Source organism: Parambassis ranga, unplaced genomic scaffold (genome assembly GCF_900634625.1).
Source record: "Parambassis ranga unplaced genomic scaffold, fParRan2.1 scaffold_31_arrow_ctg1, whole genome shotgun sequence".
Taxonomy (NCBI): Eukaryota; Metazoa; Chordata; class Actinopteri; family Ambassidae; genus Parambassis; species Parambassis ranga.
The window spans coordinates 1,162,954-1,185,229 of record NW_021144801.1 but is presented as its reverse complement, the minus strand read 5'-3'; the positions used below and the strand labels follow the sequence as shown (position 1 = coordinate 1,185,229).

Below are 22,276 nucleotides of genomic sequence, written 5' to 3'. Positions count from 1 at the left end.
TGTCCAGACTGTTCCAACTGACTGCATCACATCAATGTTATTCTACTTAAAGAAACAGGAAAAAAAAACGTAATGATGACAGAACGCTCCTCCTACAGCTGTAAAGCTACAAACATGCTTTCAAAACTAAAGTGTCTAAATGTGATGACACCCTTGCTGTGACTTTGGGACAATCTGACAACATAGTAATTAAAAATGTGCAACTCAGAAAGTAGCCATGCTATACAGCTGAAACTTTGAACATATTTTAAAAGATGTATTTACTTAAATATAGTTAAAACTGTAGTCATAGCGCCACCATGTGGTGAGATATAAAGTGTCAAAAACTTTGGACAAAACATTAGTGGACAACTTTAAATAGTGTAAGATTTTTGTATTTTGGAATATCTAATAGCGTTTCATTGCTATTGGCTAATAAACTTTTGTGGGCGTGGCCATGTGTACTTAATGTACTATAACTGATGCATACTGTAACATATAGCTGCTAAATTTCACTTATGTAGGCTAGTACTAAGACTTAGTGTACCAAGTTTCATGTGGTTTGGCCACTGGGGGGCGCTATAGTGAGGTGTGAAACAATGTGTGAAACAAGTTAAATATTGTCCATTTATTGTTTACAAAGACATCTACAGTGCCCATGTTAGTCAGAATATGTCTATGTGTTTGCGCTGGCTATTGCACCAACAAAAACTCTTACTATGAATAATATTCTGACAAAGAAAAGTTTATATGACAAGCACCCTAGACCACGTGGCCTAATGGATAAGGCGTCTGACTTCGGATCAGAAGATTGAGGGTTCGAGTCCCTTCGTGGTTGAGGTTTTATACAGGTATGAAATGAGCCAACTTCTATCTGTGGTTTATCCACAACCTTTAGTGGGTCTACTACTACACTACTACGCCAGTTTGGAGTCGCCCTCGGAACCTGAGACCCTCCTCCTCTCCTGATAACTGTCTGTCTTGATGGGTTCCCTCAGTGTGCAGGGGTGATGGATGGGAGTCATATTTCCATTATTGCTCCTGAGGATAACCATGCTGACTATTTTTTATTTATTCAACATCTGTCCAGTCAGCAGTCTTCCCCATGATTGTGTCTGCTTTGCAGGTGTTTTGAGTTCATCATCTGATCACAGTGTGACATCATTAGTTTATAATATTGAACTTTTCCACAATATTCTCATTTATGGAGATGCACCTGTACATGGTGGCTGATTATGATAACAAACAATAAAAACATGAGACAGTGGGGACCTTGGGTGTCTCCTTCAGCCACAGACCTTTGTCCAGACAGGGGTCAGACTGTATAACATCAGTCCATCTGTACTCTAACCTCTGTACTTTATCACCATGTTTACACCCAGTGACACTGATGGGGAAACAGTACAGTGTTTTTTCTCTTAGTGCAATAACATCCTCACCTACAGTGTAATACTCAGAGTTTTTCATGATATCATAACAGGACATAATACATCTCTGTACATTTCTCATCTGTATATCTGCATGTCTTATGGTTGCTCTGTCCATAGTCTTTATTTCTACTTTATCTATTGTTATGCTGCTCAGGACCTTGTTTTCATGCTGCTGTAATGGAATGGAAGGAACGCTGACAACCAACATGGGTCATAGCAGCAGTCCTGGTGCGGTCATGTATCAGCTGGGGTGTGACGCAGTGGCTCCGTCAGTAACTATGGGCAGTGTGTACGCACCCAGACACACATCATTGGAGACCAGCTTTAATGAGAGGTGAGGGTTGCAAAAGTCAGAACAAGAGCCTGTTGACAGAAAACTCTAAAGGAGAAGGTTGCCATGTTAGAAAACGAACAAGACTTTCTGCAGAAAACCATGACCATGACATCCACTGGTAGGTCATCTGTTCTTTGAACTCAAACGTTTGAACTAGTGCCGTCACATGATTACAAATTTAATCACATTAAACACAATGCTGTATATTTATTGTGATTAAATATCACTCATTTGTTTAACCTATACTCATTGGATGAACTCAATTAAATTGAGTTTTTCCATCCAATAAATGCAGCAGAAATAGAAACAGTAAGGTGCATAACATTCCTCCAGGACATAAACCTTTGCATTTCAATATACCAAATTAAGTTGGATGAAACCCCCACATCGCTGGGCTCCTGTCTTCAGAACGTGTAAGCTGCCCTCCTATAGGGTTAAAAAACACAAACACACAACACTCATGTTGATCCTGAGCATCACATAAACATGTGAATCTTTCATTAATATTGAAGTTCCTCCTTTGTTCTGGGAAACTTACAGAAGCTTCTTTGAGAAGTGGTTCAGCTGGGCCATGAACTTCAATGCAGCGGCTTTATATTCCTAACCAGAAATCTTTGTTCATAACTTTACCAATGTCAAACTAAGAAGAACATTGTGTTGTTCTTCCACTGACTGAAACATGAAAAAAGAGATGTCACACATGGCTCGTTGGTCTAGAGTCTGATCTCACCGTTTATAGGAACTACACTGCAGTTTTGGGCGGATTGTCTTCAGTCGATTATTTGATGTTTGGCAGGTCTGGTTTTAGATCTGCAGATTGCACCCCCTCCTACATTAGCACAGGCCACTGGTGCAGCTTTGACACCTACTGCTAGGAGGGTTTTTTTAATGCACTAAAATTGGAAAGCAGTTTTTGTGACTGGGGGACAGGACACAGAAAAGCAGGGCTCTCTGATAAGGTGGACCAATGTGACCACTAGTGTGACATGTGGCGCCCTCAGTGACACCATGAGCTTCTTTTGGGTGTCGCCTCTTTAACCGGGGTCAGATTTATTGTGGCAACGGCGCCCTTAGCAACGCGGCGGGTCCATGGAGACAAACAACAGTCCGAGTAGTGAGGGAATGCTGGGCTGCACGGTTAACAGACACGAAGAAAGAAATCTGATTAAACTGCATGTTTGAGGACTTTTTATGGGCTCACTTCATACCGCTGCTGTGAGGTGAAGATGGGATGCCTAAGCTCGACGCACACGGCGGTTGAGCCGCTGGTAGCCGCGGAGGTGCAGGAGGTAGGCTCGGTGTGTGGAGACGTGTTACAGAGATTTACGTACTGTATCCTACCAATGATTTAGCTGCTGATTCTCATTCATTATTAACCAAAACTAGCAACTCTAAGTGAGAAACTTCTGCGAACTCATACAACACTATCAATAAAATCAGTCAATCAAATTACAGGATGGAACATAAATGTGAATAAATGGCCCTTAAAATGATCACATCATAGTGCTAATATTTATGTTTTAAAACATGTCACTAACAAAAGGATAAGTTGAATGAAACAATTTAATACTTAATAATCTTGGCCTTTGCCTGAGTATTGGCAGCTCTTGGGGATTTTATGCTTCATGATTGTATCTTTGTTTTATTGTATTTTACTGCAGTTTGTCTCTTTTATGTATTTTATTAGTTTGAGTTTATTTCATGTATTTTAATGTTAAGCACTTTGGTGGGCAATGCCCTTATAAATGTGATATATAAATAAAACGGGCATTGACATAATAATAAACCTTAAAATGTTTGTAGACTAACCTGAATTAAAAAAACTACAAATGAATTTAGTGTTAGATTTAGTTAAATATAAATTATACCTGTCCTCTGAAATGAAAGCGTGACAGATTTTCTCTGGTTCTACATTTACACCAGCAAAAATTGGCAAAATTTACTTCAATCTCTTTGTAGTGTATCGTTGTTGTTGCTGAGTTACTGTATTCATGACAATATGTCAACACAATGATGATGTCACCATGACAACGTCACGTCTGGGATTCAGGATGCTGTCAAATTGTGATAATGTGTGTGTGTGTGTGTGCTGCCAGGAGGAAACTAAAAGTAAACTCAGCGGTCGTAGGGACTCTGCTGTGTCGAAGGGCACTGCGGACAGCGGGGTGGTGATGGAGAACACAGAGATCCCCAACTTACCCGACACAGTGCCCAGTAACCTTCCTCCTCTAACATCAGTGAGCGTCACAGAAAGTGAGGGAAACAAAGAAACACAGCACAGTGAGGATGTGCTCCACACAGGCTGGAGAGAGAAAACATGTGTCTTAAAATGTGTTTATGTTCTGTCTGCTGCTCCAGGTCAGCTGCTGCAAAATGGCACAGAACAGAACCGTCCAAAGGCCAGAGAGATCCTGGAGGAACTGATGCAGCAGGGAATCATCATAGAAGGGCAGAGAGAGGCCGGCAGTGGCGCAGGAGAGGCCTACAGCATCATGGTGGGCACCTGGTTAGCATGCTTCATTCACAATATCAATATGCTATGATAAAATATGTAACATTGTGTGTGTGTGTGTCAGCTGGATGACAGTGAAGGGTTCCGGCGAAGGTACCCTGCCAGACTTAAGTCTCTGAGGGGCAAAAAAGCTCCCTGCACCAGAGAACAGATTGATGAGAAGATGAGGCTCGCTGATGAGAGACGCAAGGTAGTGTGTGTGTGTGTGTGTACTAACCACCTTCTTCTAATGTCTTCTCTCTCACATGCTTGATATTTCAGTCAAAGGAAGATACGCTCAAAACACGTTTAAGAGCCAAGTCTGCACGTATTCGTGGCCCCGCTCCTGTCTGCACCACTGAGGAGGATGAAGATGCAACCATTACCCCTGTGGTGCCGCTGCAGTTACCTGTCAGTCCTGACAGACAGATTGGTCAAAAAGCTGGTGAGGAAGGAGGGTGGGTGAGAGACGCTGGAGGTGACGACAGGGAAAAAAGTGGCCCCGCTCCTGTCTGCACCACTGAGGAGGATGAAGATGCAACCATTACCCCTGTGGGGCTGCTGCAGTTACCTGTCAGTCCTGACAGACAGATTGGTCAAAAAGCTGGTGAGGAAAGAGGGTGGGTGAGAGACGCTGGAGGTGACGACAGTGGCCTTCCTCCTGTCTGCATCACATAAACCCAATAGTGGATTGGGTTCATTCTCTGGAATGTTGAATTAAAATAAACGTTGTTCTCGGACCTGCAGGACTTTGTAGTCACTTCAGCTGGACACGCATCAGAAAGTCTCACCTACGCTTACTACGTGGCCGGTTGTGGTGAAACGGCCACTTCATAGGACGTGAGCCAAACTCAAACATTTTGCACTGTGAAGACTCCTCTTTAAGATATATATTGTTTGCAGGTAAATAGACAGGATGTCATTAAGCATCAGCACTTTAATGGAGGTAACATTATTATATATATTTGCATTTAGGAGGGATCAGTCTGGCACTGAAAGTACTCCTGCACCACGTGCTGCTGAGGAACAGGAGTACTTTCAGTAGCCAGACTGATCCCTCCTAAATGCACCACTGAGTGCCACTGGAGGTCATTCCTTTCTGTGGCCATCAAACTGTACAACTCCTCCCTCTGAGATCAGACAATCTAACGCACTGTCTTGTAGTTATACCCATATTGGATTTATAGTAGACAAGATTTTACTGCACACAGTTTTAGTTGTATTATATATGACTATCAGTCTTCACTTGCCTGGATTTTACTTGAATGTTTATTAACGTTTGGAATTTCTAACCTGTTTTATTTTTATTTTACTATTTTACTACTTTATCTTACTACTCCTGTTGGACTTGAGATGGCGCTGTTTCATTTCCCTGTAGATGAGCTACTAGGAAAAGTCTGAGTAACATGAGGAAGTGCCTTATGTGAAAAGACATTAAAAACTTATTTATGAATAAAGTTCCAGCTTTTCTTTAACTGTAAGTGTGTACAGTGGCAGTGTGTGAAGATATATGTGCTACAAAAGGATGCTGAATATGAATGAAATGTGATAAATTAAGAGGGAAAGATTACTATTTTAGGGGATATAACAACTCATATTACGCACTGCTCAGAGACTGACCCACTAGTGTAACCTGATCTTTTAATATTTGTTTTAACTTACGCTTAAAAGTAACTTTAAAGTTGTACAAATATTGGGTAGAGTAACAGTATTTCCCTCTGAAATGTACGTGAACATAACAGAAAAATGGAGAAGTTCCTCTCCCTATATTGAACACACAGTGCATATTTGACCATTTATCTATGTCATCTATGTCTTCAGGTTGGTTGTAGCCACACACACACACAAGTGGAAGCTGTCAGGAAGCTGCACCTGTCTGTGGAGCATCTGTCCTCTGAGCTGCTGCCTGTCTGTTGGACAGGATGGATCTCAGTAACAGTTCAATCATGAGAGACTCAGCGAACTGAATGAGAAATATTTATTAGTACAAAGTTTGAATGTGCATCGGCGTCCTAGACCCCGTCGTGAAGACCACATCCGAAAAGGGGGGAAAACGCAAGAAGAGAGGCCGCTGGATCAGAAGACGAAACGCACTAAAAAAAACTGGGTGGGGTTAGAGGCAGCGCTTTTAGGAATGGGTCCCAAACGTATTTAGTTACCAAGAAGAGCTGGAAACACCTGATGCTATCCGTGGGACAATCCGCTCCATGTCACAGCCCTCTTAACTGACATCTACCTCCAGGCTGCTTCAGTATTATCACTTTTGTCGAGTTTTTTTGTTTGTTTTCTCCCGAGAAAGTCACAGAGCCAGCTGATCTTTTGCTTTCCTCTCCACACACGTATCGATAAGGAGACTTTGCACTATAATTAGGGCCCGAGCACCGAATGGTGCAAGAGCCCTATTGAAACCTTAGAGATTATTATTTTTCATTTTGTTTTTTTTCCGACTCGATGATCACATTTTTGGGGGGCTTAACATGCTAACTAACACACTGACTGATCATGTAAATAATTTAAAATATATATACTTTTCTAAATGTACCTGATTAAGATTTGGTTCTTACAGCAGATAAAATCATATATTTAACTGTACTATAACTGCCATGAATACTTCCTGCTCTTGGAGCTGAATGTTTTGCAAACACAACAGAGCTTGAACCTGAACAATGAGCTTCAGCCTGTCTCCTCGGATTTTGCTGATCATTGAGGCAAAAAAAATGAGTTTTTTTTTTTATCTGTGTGAGTGCAGGTATTTATTTTATTTTTTTACACCAATGATAATTAAGAGTAGATCCTGGTCAATGCTGCAGGTGGAGTATGAGCTGTGTGTATCCTCTGCCTGTCAAAGACTCCATCCACCACCAAAATAAGAAAGTTAACTGTTAATGTATTTTCAAGACATGGAAGGCATTTACACAGTATGATGTGCTGATGTGTTGGGACATATTTAGCTTATAAAAGTAATGGAGGAAGGACTTGGTGCACCCTGAAGGTGGAGCAGAAGTGCCATGCATCAGTTGTCTACCTCCCCAGGACACTGCAGCCCTCATTACAGGGAACTGCCACTGTCAGCTGTGCTGCTTCTCATGTGTAACCCTTATTCAAGCCTAGACCAACGAGCCACATGTGACTTCTTGCTTTTCATGTTTCAGTTGGTGGAAGAACAACACAAAGCACATGTTTTTCTTAGTTTGACATTGGTAAAGATATGTACAAAGATTTCTGGTTAGGAATATATAGTGTTGCTCCTGAACAGGGACTTGAACCCTGGGCCCTCAGATTAAAAGTCTGATTTCCTGCAAGATCCACCCACAGAGATCCTGAACACATAAAACTCAGATTCCCAACCAGAATAGTAGCAGAACTGAAGACACCACTTGGAGGAGTGTCTTCAAAAACCAATCCTTGAGTCCAGAACGCACGCTTCCATGACATCACAGGCCGTTGTTGGGTTAGGGGTTTAATCCCAGAATTTTGTCTACCATTCCAGAATCCTGCCTATCATTCTGGAGTGGGTGGATGGATGTCTATTCCAGGATGCTCTCATTCTAGATTTCTGCCTTTCATTTGGGAATGCTTTCTTCCATTCTGGGATGCTTTTCATTCCAGAATGATGTCTTGCTGACTTCTGTTCCACTATACAGAGTGTTATTCGGGAATTCTGCCTATCATTCTGGAATACTGATGTCTATTCTGGAATGCTGCCACTTATTCTGGATTACTGCCTTTCATTTCGGAAATTTGAATTTCATTCTGGAATGCTTTTCATTCCGAAATGCTGCCTTTCATTCTGCAAGTCTGCTTTTCGTCCAAGGCGCTGTGTTAAAGTTGCAGTCTCCACTGGAGGACAACCCTGAGACAGAACCTGGTACAGCCAAAGGATGAAACTCCCAGGGAGAAACACAGCAATATCATATATGCAGTTCAGTGCAGTGAGGAATGCTCTGATCTGTACATTGGAGAAACTAAACAACCACTCCACAGAAGAATGGCTCAGCACAGGAGAGCCACCTCCTCAGGACAAAACTCAGCGGTTCACCTCCACCTCAAAGACAAAGGACACTCCTTTGAGGACAACAATGTTCACATTTTAGACAGAGAGGAAGTCAAGGAAGCCATCTATCATAGTCGTTAGCCAGTCATTAGACACACCTGGCACAGGCAGCCAGATCATCACAGGTAATTATGGAAACATTTAGTGCTATTGTTTGTGAGTTTTATCCAGACCACCCACTGAGGTCTGCAACCACATATAAACCATGTTTCCCCACCAACAGATCAACAACTGATGAAGCTGCTTGGATGAGCAGCGAAACCTCTTCAGGAAAACTCTACAAGTCCAGACGCCTTGCTTCAATCTTCTCTACAAACATGCCAAAGCAAACAGTTTTTACCAACAATGTTACACACTGAGTTTTGAAGGTCTTAACCACTAGTCTTAAGTTGGAATGTTTACGACATGTGTGAAAAATTGTAATTCACGTGTGTTATTACCCATAGACTCCCATGTTAAAATGTCCAACTTCACAGCAGAAATGAACATGTTTACAGCCTGGTACAAAAAAACATTCTGGTCTCAAATGATAGGTTCTCTTCTAGTGTCAATTGTATGGGAGGTGATTTTTTTTACAACTCACTCGTTTTAATTCAAAGTCAGCTTTATTGTCAAATCTGCTATATGTGCTGGACATACAGAGAATCGAAATTGCGTTACTCTTCACTCCATATATAACATATAACTAAAAACTTGTGTAAGTGTAAAAAATGTACCTACAATGAGGCACACACAAAATACAAGGCACAAAAATGAAGGCACAATGCAGTAAGAGTGCAAAAGATGTATAGTGCAAGACAGTGCAGTTGGCATAATGTAAACAGTCCAGGAATGGTTTAAGTTATAGCAGCTTATATGAGACTGGATGACATGACTAGGGTGCAAGAGAATGCACAGGGTAAAGTGGCTGGTGCACAGAGTTCCTAACTTGGGGGGGTTCTTTTGTAGAGGGAAGGGGGAGAAAGTGGGGCACAGCAGGGAGAGAGTTCAGCTTCCTGACAGCCTGGTGGATGAAGCTGTCCCTCAGTCTGCTGGTCCTGGCCCGGAGGCTGCGCAGTCTCTTTCCTGATGGCAGCAGACTGAAGAAGCGGTGTGAAGGGTGGGTGGGGTCTCCTGTGATGCGGAGGGCCTTTCGGATGAGACGGCTGTCGTAGAGGTCTTGGAGGGAGGGGAGAGGGACGCTGATGATCCTCTCAGCTATGAGCAGCACTATGCGATGAAGCACCTTCCTGCAGGTGGCGGTGCAGGCTCCGTACCACACAGTGATGCAGCTGGACAGGATGCTCTCAACAGCCCCTCTGTAGAAGGTGCACAGGATGGAGGGAGGGGCTCTGGCTCTTTTGAGCTTGCGGAGGAAGTAGAGGCGCTGCTGTGCCTTCTTGGTCAGGGATGCAGTGTTGTTAGTCCAGGAGAGGTCCTCAGTTATGTGCACACCCAAGAACCCCGTTGATGGTCAGAGGGGTGTGCTGACTGTGTGCTCTCCTGTAGTCCACAACCATCTCCTTTGTCTTCTCCACATTCAGGGAGAGGTTGTGGTCTCTGCACCACTCGGCCAGAAGGTGCACCTCATTCCTGTAGACGCCTTGCTTCAATCTTCTCTACGTATGATGACCTGGATGACTGAGAATCTTCATCAACATCTTCCTGCAGTTTGTTTCATCTCCACCAGAGATGAGACCCACCACAGTTGTGTCGTCCACAAACTTCACAAAGATGTTGGAGTTGTGTATCTTTGAAGAAGAACTTGTTTCTGTCACAGCTTTTGCCTTAAACATAAGCATCTTGTTTGAAGACAAACTTTGACAAACATTGAAGGCCAGTTTTTGGAGTAGTTGTTTGGTTTCTCCATTGTACAGAACAGAGCATGCCGCACTGCACTGGACTGCATATATCCAGGGGTGGCAGTAAAAAGCAGCTTCCCTGAAGGAAACTCAGTGATGCTGTAACCTCTGTTATGCTGACTTTTTTTTTAAAAATACTTTAATAATCCCAGAAGGGAAATTGCTTAAGGCTGCTGCCAAGCAGTGTCATACAATGACCAGCACTGGAGGCAATGTGGGTCAAGGACACACAACCCTGCTCTACCACTGAGCCACTGCTGATGTTGCCTTCCCTTCTGGACTGCTGACTTGCCAGAATACTGACTGTTACTCCTGAATTCTACGTATAATTCCGGAATTCTGTTGACCAATGCGCAATGGATAGCACATTGGACTTCTAGTTAAACACAGGAGAAGTGATTCAAAGGTTGTGGGTTCGAGTCCCACCAGAGTCATAGTGCCTTTTAACTTCCTGTGGCGCCGTCCTTCAGGGTGGATACAGCTCCTGTCCTGAGAGCTAGAAAAAAAGGACTGCACTCAGACATCCCGGAAAACAGCGTCACTGCCCCTGGCTTTGTGACCGTACAGGTTGACAGAGATCTGACTGGTGTGAGCTTTTGCTTGGCACAGAGGCAGCTAATAAACTGAAAGTTGTACCTTTTTCAAATGACATGGTGAGGAGGAGAACAGAAGATCTCTCAGCTGACATTCAGGCACAGCTGCTGGATAGACTGTGATCATGTAAGAAATTTTCCTTTCAGTTGGATGAATCGACAGAGCAGAGCATCTCCAGTGCTGCTCAGTTGATAGTTTTGGTGTGCTATCCCTGGAAAGGAGATATTTTGGAAGACTTTCTGTTCTGCAAGTTATTGTGCAGATAAAGTCTGTCAATCCAGAGATTAAAGCTGCTCACTGTATGCTGCTGAACATGAGGCACTGCTGGATCACTCTCTCTGGATCACTGTCGCAATGGCTGCAGCACAGAGCTCAATCAGAGGGAAAGAAGAAGGAGCAACATCACTGGAGAGCAGACTGGAGAAGAAGGCAGCGTGGTCAGAGCAGTCAGAAACAGGTGCTGCAGGGTTTCAGCCTTTCTCTGACACAACCTGATTCAGATCATGTGCTTCATCTGGTGCAGAATGATACAGCTGTAAATCCGAATGAACTCAAAATTCATTAGTAATCCTGTACTCCTGTTAACCTCTCATTGTGATCAACAATTACATAATGCAATTAGCAGAAAAAGTGTCAATATTATTACAAAGGGGCAGCTAATTATCTACAGGTTTAGATTTTGTTAGCCACAACACCCACTGTTTTAACAGAGACAAAATGGCTGACAGTAAGTAAATAGTAAAAGTATATTATTTTGTTACATTTGTACTTAAGTACAAGTAAAAGTACTGGCTTAAAAATAAAGTACAAGTACCCAGAAAAACTACTTAATTACAGTAACTTGAGTATTTGTAATCAGTTACTGCCACCCTTGGATATTTGCAGTCCACCCCTGGTCACATGCAGTCCACCCCTGGACACATGCAGTCCACCCCTGGATATATGCAGTCCAGTGCAGTGAGGCATGCTCTGATCTGTACAATGGAGAAACCAAACAACTACTCCAAAAACTGGCCTTCAATGTTTGTCAAAGTTTGTCAAGATGCTTATGTTTAAGGCAAAAGCTGTGACCTCTTTCAAGTTTTGCAGCGTATTTTCGCTCGAAGCCGTGAACACATGTTAATCAGACAGACGAGGTGGCCGAGTGGTTAAGGCGATGGACTGCTAATCCATTGTGCTCTGCACGCGTGGGTTCGAATCCCATCCTTGTCGTTTCATATTTTAAGGTCAACGTCCTGACACAGGATCATCACTTGATGGTGTCATAAATATTCCAACTTAAGACAGTAATACTGGTGTCCTATCTACACAGATCAGTCTATGGAGAAGTCCACAGTCTGTGCATTGGTCCAGCTGTAGTCATTAATGGAAAACACACATTCAGAAGGTCAGGAAATGAGAATATGTGAAAAGGTTCAATATTGAAGACACCTGGAGCCACTCTAACCAGATAATGAACTCAAAACACCTGCAAAGGCCTTTAAATGGTCTCAGTCTAGTTCTGTAGGCTGCACAACCACAGGAAGACTGCTGACTTGACAGTTGCCCAAAAGACGACCATTGACACCTTGCACAAGGAGGGCAAGACACAAAGAGGCTGGCTGTTCACAGAGCTCTGTCCAAGCACATTAACAGAGAGGGAAGGGGAGTACAAGCAAGAGGGAGTACAAAGTGTTCTGCCCAAACAGGGACTTGAACCCTGGACCCTCAGATTAAAAGTCTGATGCTTCCAATACTTCACTAGTACACTTCATGTAGAGTAGTGAGTCCTGATTGACTTGCGATTAACCCTTTATACAAGGGGGATTAGCTCAAATGGTAGAGCGCTCGCTTAGCATGTGAGAGGTAGCGGGATCGATGCCCGCATCCTCCAGCCTGCATTTTAGGGAGGGTGTAGCTGGATGGATGAGGATGGATGGATAATGTAGTGGACTCCCACCCAGCAGATCAAGTCCCAGAGGTTACAGCATCATTTATTAGCTGAGTTTCCCTCAGGGAAGCTGCTGTTTACAAGCTGTTTACAGAGAGAAGCAAGAAAACAACAGTCAGCATCATCTTCCATAAAACACATGACAATAACATGTGAGACAGAGAGTTTATGATCAGTGCTCCCCCTGCTGGTTAGGACATATGATGACATTTTAAATGTACCAGTCAAAAGTCACTCAGTGGTTTGTCTTTGTTTTTATGACTTTCTACATTGTAGATTCATCCTGAAGACATCAGAGCTGTGAAGGAACACATGTGGAATGACGTAGTGAACAAACAGTGTTAAACCAAGCAGAATATGTTTGATGTTTGACATTCTTCCAAGCAGCCAGCTTTTGCTTTGATGACAGCTTTGCACACTCTTTGCATTCTCTCAATCTGAACTGAACCACCAATGCTGTGCAATGCTGACATCTAGTGGTGAAATCACAGGCTGCAGCCTCCTCATTCCAAAATCAATCCCTCCTCCACATAAAGTCAGAAGTTCTAAATGTGAGTCATTAAATGAGAGGTTCCAGCAGAAACGTCCAAACATCTGAAGAGAAGCTGAGAAGCCTGAGATACAGGGGCTGCAAGCTGTGCTTCAACTGTTCCTGTTTAGACAATAAGAACAGATCACCACTGTCTTTTAAAATGTTCTGATCAAATCACATTAGTTTGTATATTTATATTACACACAGAGCTGTTGTTTCAGTCACATCCATTTGTTATGTGTACAGTGGGTGCAGGAAGTATTCAGACCCCTTAAATGTTTCACTTTGTTATATTGCAGCCATTTGCTAAAATCATTGAAGTTCATTTTTCCTCATTCATGTCCACACAGCTCCCCATACTGACAGAAACACACAGAGCTGTTGACATGTTTGCAGATGTATTAAAAAGACAAAGTGAAATATGACATGGTCCTAAGTATCAGAGCCTTTGCTGTGACTCTCATATATTGAACTCAGGTGCGTCCATTTCTTCTGATCGTCCTTCAGATGGTTCTAACCTTCATCTGAGTCCAGCTGTCTTTGATGATACTGATTGGACTTGATGAGGACAGACACACACCTGTCTGTATAAGACCTTACAGCCCACAGTGCAGGTCACATACTGGGTGATGACGTCCTCCTGCAGGTGTTACTGTGGAACAACTGCTCTGGATTGGGATGAGTCTGAATAGAACTTTGTTAGCTTTGGAAAGCTGTGTGGTAGTTAGAGAGGAACTGAAAAGTGTCAACAACATATACGCTGTGTTGTCAGTCCCCACTGCTGGCTCTGTCTCGGTGAGCTTCCACTCAACTGCAACCTTCTTAAATTCTTTATTAAGTTTGGTGCTTTGTAGAAATTGTTTTCACATAGCTGCTGCTTTCAAAAAAACAAGCTTCAAGGAAAGATTTGACATTTCTGAGCAGTTGTTGTAGTGAAGAACCATCATAGAAAACATGTCTGATCTCTCTCCAGACATTATCACGCTGTCTTCAGGTGCTGTGGAAATGAATGTTGTGATGAGCATCCAAAAGGAAAAGGTGGGATTTCTAACAATCCCCAGTTTGCCAGATTAAAGGTTAAGAGCATCAAGGTCCTGTCAGTGAGTGCTGCTAACAGTGATTAATACAACAACTACTGTTAAAAATAAACATATGCTGTTTGCATGCATCACGTTCTTACTCTGCAGTAAATGCTGTGTGTCTTTGATGTGTGGAATATAAGAGCTTTTGTAGAAGCTAGTTTGTGTATCTGCATCTCTCAGTCAATAGTGTACATTTACATTCTAGAAATGTAACAATTGTTGTATTTATAATGAGTTCAGAATGTTTGAAGATGTGTGGCTCGTGACAGATACAGGAAGTGACTGTTCAGTGTGTTTTTCTTCTAACCCAAGTTTCAATACTTGTGTAATTGTACAAGTGTAAATGGTGTAAAGTGTAAAAACAGTCTACAGGCTCTTACGGGAAACAAGAACATCAGGAAAATTCTCTAGAAGTTTTATGCAACTATGCAGTGGTAACAGAAGTGTCAAAAACTGCAGTTTCCCCTGTGGCCTCTGGGTCTTACTCCAAAAATAATTTAATTTCCATAGATCTGAAAGAATAAGCCATTCAAATGGAGACATCATTATAACATATCCCTGGGACAGGTGTGTGCTTGCTGTTATGTATGTGTGTGATTGACAGCTGTGCTCAGCTCCACTGTTACTGTGCCTGCATATAACTGTCAGAGTTGAACGGCAAACACTGATTTTGCTCATGCTTGTACTGCATGTGTTGATGTGAGAAACAGAGTGACATGGACAAGGGAGGTGTGCAGGTCAATACAGTCAGTCTGTAGATATTGTCCTCACCTCTTTGGCACACGCATAGTCTAAGAGATGATGTAGTCTTACTACAGAAAACCTGGCTCAACAGTAATAATAAAAACCGGCCTCTGTTTATATGAAGTTTGTATCGAGCACTCCTGTGTCTGCATGTGGCCCAAAGTTTTCCTGTACAATGTTTGTCATCCAACAGAAACTGGCTGGTGCAGACAGCAACTCCACCAAGTGTCCCTGTTCAGTACCAGGTACCATTGCTCACTAATTCCTCTGTGCTGTGTTATGCTCATGAAAGTAGCCCCTTTGACCCCAGTATGAGGTCTGTAGTTAGCATACGAACGTGCGAGTACAGACTCAACTGATGGATGAATGCAGAGCTCAGGGAGCATGTCACATGAAGAGCTGAGTGCACTGAAGTGGAAGGCTCCTCATGTGCACACAGCTGTCAATAAAACACTTTCACTGGCACCAATGCAAGAATGACTGGACACATTTAAAGTTGTTTTCTTTTTAAAAATGACCACAAACACATTTTTACATTGGCTGCTATGATCTGTTGTTTTAGGTGGGCCTGGTTCTCTGTTTTATTTTCAAACTTCTTGTCTTCTGATCTTTGGTTTCTCTCCTTTCTTGTGTCACACTCCAGGGTTTCTGGTGGCCCTGCATGATTCTATCTTTTGTGTGTTAACCATCCGAGTTATACTTCCTGTTTCATTTTGGTGGTGGTCTTTGCTGCCGTCTCGGGGGTTGTTTCCTGTCTTTTTCTTCTTCTTCTTGATTAGCTGCCCGCTCTCATTGGTTCCACCTGTGTCTTATTATCTGTAGCTGCTGTATTTAGTCTGGCTGCCCCCCCTCTCTGTGTCTTTGACATGTGGTCTGCTAACCTCTGGGTTCCCCGTCTGACCTGTCCATGTCTTGTTTGGTTTGTATAGGTTTAGTCTTTTGGTGTCTTTCGTTTGCAATGTGTTCATTCAGTTTACTCTGGTGGTTTCTTATGTTTTTGGATTTTGTAATTTTAGAAGCAGCTAGAAAAGGTTCTATTTTCCTAAGGAACCAATACCTTGTTGTATGTGTTAATACATAGTGATATAGACCAAGGAATAGGCTATTATTGGGTACACTGTGCAAAACAAATTATTTTTGCATTTTTAGTGTATAAATGTTACTCAAGATAACTAAAATGAAACTTCAAACCTGTTGGTCTATCTAACCAGTACATATTGAGATTTTTAACATCTCAACAACATGAGCCAGTAATGAGTTTCCATTGAGATCAGATAGTGACCAGTCGGCCCTTTTTTCCATGATCCTCTCCAGCCTGACCAACTTGCAATAATGCTGCTGCTGCTGCTGCTGCTGCTGGAGCTTTTTAGGACCACGATTGATGCAGTTATTTCTGCATCAAGCGTCAGTTTTAGGACAGTTGTAGCTTGAGGACAGTGACAGGAAATGGCTTGACAGGAAGTGTCTGTGAGGTAAAAGCAGTTAGAATCTGAAAAAGGTAAAGTTCATGTACAGATAAAAGGAAATAACTCAGAATCACATTTGTGTGTCAGTATTTGTGTGTGTGTGTAGGAAGGCTGTGTGTGAGAGTTGAGCAGCAACCTTGCCAAAAGCAGGTTAAAGATTTTTGATTTGATCTGACTCACCGACCTACACACACACACACACACACAGCTTCTCCCTAGTCATTGTTGTGTGTGGGCACTTTACCCACACTGCCTCCAGTGGCGCTCCTTGCTGGTCATTGTATGACGCTGCTTGGCAGCAGCCTTAAGCAATTTACCTCTGGGATTATTAAAGTATCTAAAATAATTAAAAAAAAATGAACCTCCACCAGAAAACACCAAGTGTCACCTCAGCCTCATCAATAATGCAGCTCTCTGCTCTTTATGGAGGCATACGGCTCTTTGGGCCTGTTGAAAGCCACGGCTTGTCAGTCTGAGTTGTTTGAGTAAGTGCTTAAAGAGCTCTCACTAGTGTGACAGTGAACACAACTTGTCACACATTCAGGTGCTTCAGTGTGGAAATGATAAGAAAAGAGAAGCCTGTGACTAAACTGCTGATTTACTTTGCAGAGCTGTTCAGTTCATGCTGACAGCGATGAGAAAATCAGTCATATCAGCTCATCAAATGAGGACGTGTAGCAGCTCCTGCACTGCTTTCAGCACACAAAACTCACTGCAAAGTGATGGAAATGGCCCTTTAGACACAAATGTGTGTTAAAAGTGGGGACTTAGTGGGGATTTAGTCGTTTTATTGTTTTGTGCGCCATGAGATGGCTTTTGAATGTGGAGCAGGCTCTTCTTGGAACTGGAAGGCGCAGAGGGAGACACGTGGACAGCGTCTGAGTTTGATGACGTCATGATCCGTCATGATCCGATGACACCCTGGAAGTGTCAGGCCTGTGATGTGCCCCTCTGTGTTGTGGTGGACAGGAACTGCTTTTTGAAGTGGCACAAATAATTTGTGTGACACCTGTACTGCATATAATACTTATAAATAGCTGTACAAAAAACGCCTGAGGCATTTACTGCATTCAAGGATAAATAGTTGTAAATAATTTTGTTTTTTGCTACATTTGTACATATCTTTTTTATTTATTTATTTATTTTATTTTATTTTTTTTATAATTTTATTTTATTGCAGGACAAACAGGTAGTACATAGCTAGACGTACATCAAATATCAAAACAGACACATAACATGATGAACATGAACGACACAGAACAGTACAAAACAGACAGAACAAAAGATAATAATTGTAGATGACCGTAAGTGGTGAATGCTGAATTGTGTGTGTATGTTCTGGAAAGAAAACCAAAACAGTTTCCCAAACCTTGCTGTACGTGCATGTAAATATCTGGCCATACCTGCTTCCTCTATACCTGTTGAGAGGATTTTTAGTGTTGCTGGCAAGATGTTCAGACCAGATGCCGCCGCAATGATAAATCCTTTGAGGAACTGTTGACCATTAAATGCAACAATGTTACCCTGTGAAGTAAATGATAACTGCATTTACCTCAAGTTTGTGTTATTTGATTACTATAAAAATACTATACTATAAAAATATTTCTAATTATTCAACAAGAAGTTAATGTATGCGTAATGATAGTGTCTGTATTGGATTTATAGTGTTTCAGATGTAATTATTCTCATTTGAAAGAAAAAGACGTTTAAAGAATCACATTCTCACTGATGTGTGGTAAAAATTAATTTCTCTGAGTTGAATTCTGAAATTCAGAACGCTGATAGAGATGCAATTTCATTTTCAATTGCAGAACTTGCAGGATGATCGGACACAGAGGGTAATGGAGAAGAGTCAGTGGGACCAAAGGAAGAAATGTAGAGACTAGACGAGTGTCAGCATGTACCAGAAGATGCATGATGCCATGCTGTTGGAGTATGCAGACACAGAGAGGACCACTAAGAAGGTAGGAATCACTTAATGTTGATTAGATCAAAACTAAGAATTATTGTAGCAAATGTAAATGTCAATCATACTCACTCTGTGTATGTATGTGTAGTCCTTCTGAGTACACAAGGAGAAACTTAAACAACAACCGAAGCTGAAAGGAGTCGATGTTTGAAAACCTTCCCAGCAAGGAATGTTTTCATTTTATTTACATTTCTATTGCAGATTATTATGATTCTAGATTGTACAGATACATTAACCTGCTTAGATTACATATAAAATGCATGTTGACCTCGTGCTGTGTATCTAAAGTCTCCCCGTCCACCTGCAGATCTTCCTATGAAACAACAGCATGTCAGCATCCAGGTAAAGTTTTCTAACAGGATGATTTGACTGTAGTTTTACTCAAGTGCACTGTTATTGTCATACATATGTACATGTCATAATATTAAGTCATAGTGGTTGTAACTCATAAATATTACCGTATTTTCCGGACTATAAGTCGCACTTTTTTTCATCCTTTGGCTGGGTATGCGACTTATACTCAGGTACGACTTATCTATTAAAAAATATACAACTAGTTAGCCTGTGTCCTGACGTCCCATTACAAATATCATGGCAGCTGTTCTGTCCCTCTCCTGATGGTTCTCTTCCACCTCCAGCTTGTCCACACTTTCCGCGCTTTCCAAGCACATGTGACACTCGTGGTAGATAGGTCGCTAATTCCAGACAGCTATAGCGCACAGTAGTCTTTTACTCATTTACATGATGTTAATAGGAATTTCTGTGCAGTGAAGCTCATCATTTCTCTGCGTGAGAACATGTTGAAATGCGTGTGTCTCACTCAATGCCCTGCAGCCACACCACTTAAGTTAAGAGGAATTCAAGAGGCAACATTACACTAAAAAAGTAGTGATTTATTTACACTGGCGCAACTAATAGTCAGGAAAATACTGTATTTTTTTTTTTTGAAAGAACAAACCCGAACAAACTTATTATACCTTAACGTTATGATTCAATGTTGAGCTAATGCCACAGCCACAAAAAGACATTTCTCCCAGCTGCTAGACAGCAAGCCTTATCTAGACATGGAGGACAGTCTCCTCATGGAGGACAGTGATATGCAAAGTGTTCAATCTTTGTTGACACAGTTAGAAGAAATCTTTGTTCATATCTTTACCAATGTCAAACTAAGAAGAACATGTGCTTTGTGTTGTTCTTCCACCGACTGAAACATGAAAAATAAGAGGTCATACATGGCTCTAGGGGTATGATTCTCGCTTTGGGTGCAAGAGGTCCCGGGTTCAAATCCTGGACGAGCCCTGGTGTTTAACTTTATTACATTGGAGACCAACTCCTTGTTGTTGACTCTTTTCAGTTTCTCTCTAACTACCACACAGCTTTACAAAACTAACAAAGTTCTATTCAGACTCATCCCAATCAGTTGTTTGATCAGAGCAGTTGTTCCACAGTAACACCTGCAGGAGGACGTCATCACCCAGTATGTGACCTGCACTGTGAGCTGTAAGGTCTTATACAGACAGGTGTGTGTCTTTCCTCATCAAGTCCAATCAGTATCATCAAAGACAGCTGGACTCAGATGAAGGTGTAGAACCATCTGAAGGACGATCAGAAGAAATGGACGCACAACAACTCTGTGTGTTTCTGTCAGTATGGGGAGCTGTGTCGACATTAATGAGGAAAAATGAACTTCAATGATTTTAGCAAATGGCTGCAATATAACAAAGTGAAACATTTAAGGGGGTCTGTACTTTCTGTACCCACTGTACATATTAGAAATATAGATTATTAAATTATGCGAGCAAGGGCTGAGCTGACAAACCTGTAGCATTGTAGTACACCAATTACTGACTCTGCGGGGGTGGGAGAAAACCCACAGTGCCGTCATAAGACGGTATTAATGGCCTGGTATGGAAAATGACATAACGGTTGTGTCTCAATTCAGGGTCTGCATCCTTCAGAGGATCTATGCGGTCTCGGAAGCCACGTCCTCCTGAGGATCCTCAACCATCGATAAATGCCCCAATAAAAAAATGCCCTAATAAAGGCGCTGATGGTCACTGCTATCGCAACTCTTTTCCTCCATTATATTGCAGGCAGTTTGTGACCATCAGGGCCGCTTCATTGAAACGACTCCAGGGTACTCTGGCACAGCCCACTGTACAGGCGTGGCATCTACCCTCCTCCAGGGCACTTCATCTTTGCAGACGGTGGGTACCCATGTCTCCAGCATCCACTCCCCCTCATCACTCCTTACAAGCGGCCTGTACAAGGTGTGGCAGCCATCATTCCAGGGCACGCTCCATCATAGAGCATGCCTTTGGAATGATGAAGATGAGGTGGCGATCCATCTTCCTCCAAGAGCTGGAGGTGCACCACACCCTTGTGCCTCAGGTATGTCACTACACAAGAGAAATATTGCTTATTGTTTAATGGTGAATAACTCCCAAAAAACTGAAAAAAAGAAGAGAGAAACTTTAGCAGAGAAGAACAGATTGAAAAGGACGGTGTGGCCTGATACGCAAGCCGGATCTGGATTTGTTCTGTTTCAGATAGCGTGAAAAAAAGAAGAGAGAAACTTTAGCAGAGAAGAACAGAATTAGCAGGACAAGAAAGAAGAGAGAGGGAGTTGGGATGGGAGAAACAAGAGAAACAGGCCAGTCTTCTTCTTCAGGTAGTGATCTGTAAACAGATAAAGAAAATCATTATTGTGTTTGAAACATAGAACCTAAAAGCTACAAAGTTTGTACTATTACAATGTGAAGCTTCAGCACACTGAGCTGCTCAGGTGAGTATCTTACTTTAGCATGTTGTGTATTTAAATATTTATCATTATGGAAGTTGTTACATGAATCGACTGTATTTTCCTTTGTGAAACTTGTTACAACATGTTGGCTCTGAAACATAGTTCTATCAGTTAAATGTCAAATATACCTTATGTTTTTCACATTATAACCTGTGGAAATATATGGTCAAACTTGGTCAAAATATATGTTTGTCTGCATATATGGTAAAAGTGTATGGTTGTGCATAGATCCAGACCTCTGGCTGAGGTCATAAAGCATTCTGATGTTTAATGGTGTGTTTAGATATTCGAACTGCAAACCCCTAGTTGACCCAGAGATGTAAACACAAGCTTACCAAAGAGACAAGATATACTCAAGGTCGTAACAGGAGGATCTGTGAGAACACACACACACCCTCACATCAAAGATGTGAGTGGGAGAACTTCAATGTCTTTTAGTTTCGTATACGCCCTCCACCTTGTGATTATTGAATATGCATGTTTCACTGAAAAACATTACCTTTTATGCCTTTCTATGTAAATGTAACCACACCTTGTTGTGAGATTAATAAAACGAGCCTAATGCATGGGACAGACAGAATGCAAATGGTCAGCTGCAGGAGCAGATCGAGGGGTCTGTATTGAGCTGTGCATTCTCCCTTTATAAAGGCGAAACTGAAACTGATCAGTACTGGTTTTCATTCAATGTTCTGTGCTTCGGGGACGGAGTCTGGGAATCCGGGGTGACCAGATCAGGTCACAACAATTTGGGGGCTCGTCCAGGGGATCAAAGGGCAAAAAATCATCCTCAGATCCGTCAATTGAACACAAGGGCCGATTACGAACAGACAGAGGACACGTGCCGGCAACAATAAGGTAAGCAGACCTTTTATATCTGCATTGACTACTCTAAAATGTAACGTGTCCCGAGTCTTAGTAGTAATCTGTCTGTAAAAGCAAAAAGAACATTGACTGAATGAATTTAACTGTATGTGAATGAATATGACTACAGTGAAATAACCGTATGTGAATGAATATGACTACGGTA

At 42.1% G+C, this 22,276-nt stretch overlaps 3 non-coding genes across 3 annotated transcripts; all 3 read left to right on the top strand.

Annotated features, from left to right (window-relative positions):
* Positions 1 to 744: 744 nt before the first annotated feature.
* On the top strand, positions 745 to 817 carry trnar-ucg (transfer RNA arginine (anticodon UCG)). Its single transcript has one exon. It is a non-coding gene; the product is annotated as a tRNA-Arg (tRNA).
* Positions 818 to 11,853: 11,036 nt separating this feature from the next.
* trnas-gcu (transfer RNA serine (anticodon GCU)) lies at positions 11,854 to 11,935 on the top strand. Its single transcript has one exon. It is a non-coding gene; the product is annotated as a tRNA-Ser (tRNA).
* A 588-nt stretch (positions 11,936 to 12,523) lies between these two features.
* On the top strand, positions 12,524 to 12,596 carry trnaa-agc (transfer RNA alanine (anticodon AGC)). The gene has a single exon. It is a non-coding gene; the product is annotated as a tRNA-Ala (tRNA).
* The last annotated feature ends 9,680 nt before the right edge of the window (positions 12,597 to 22,276 follow it).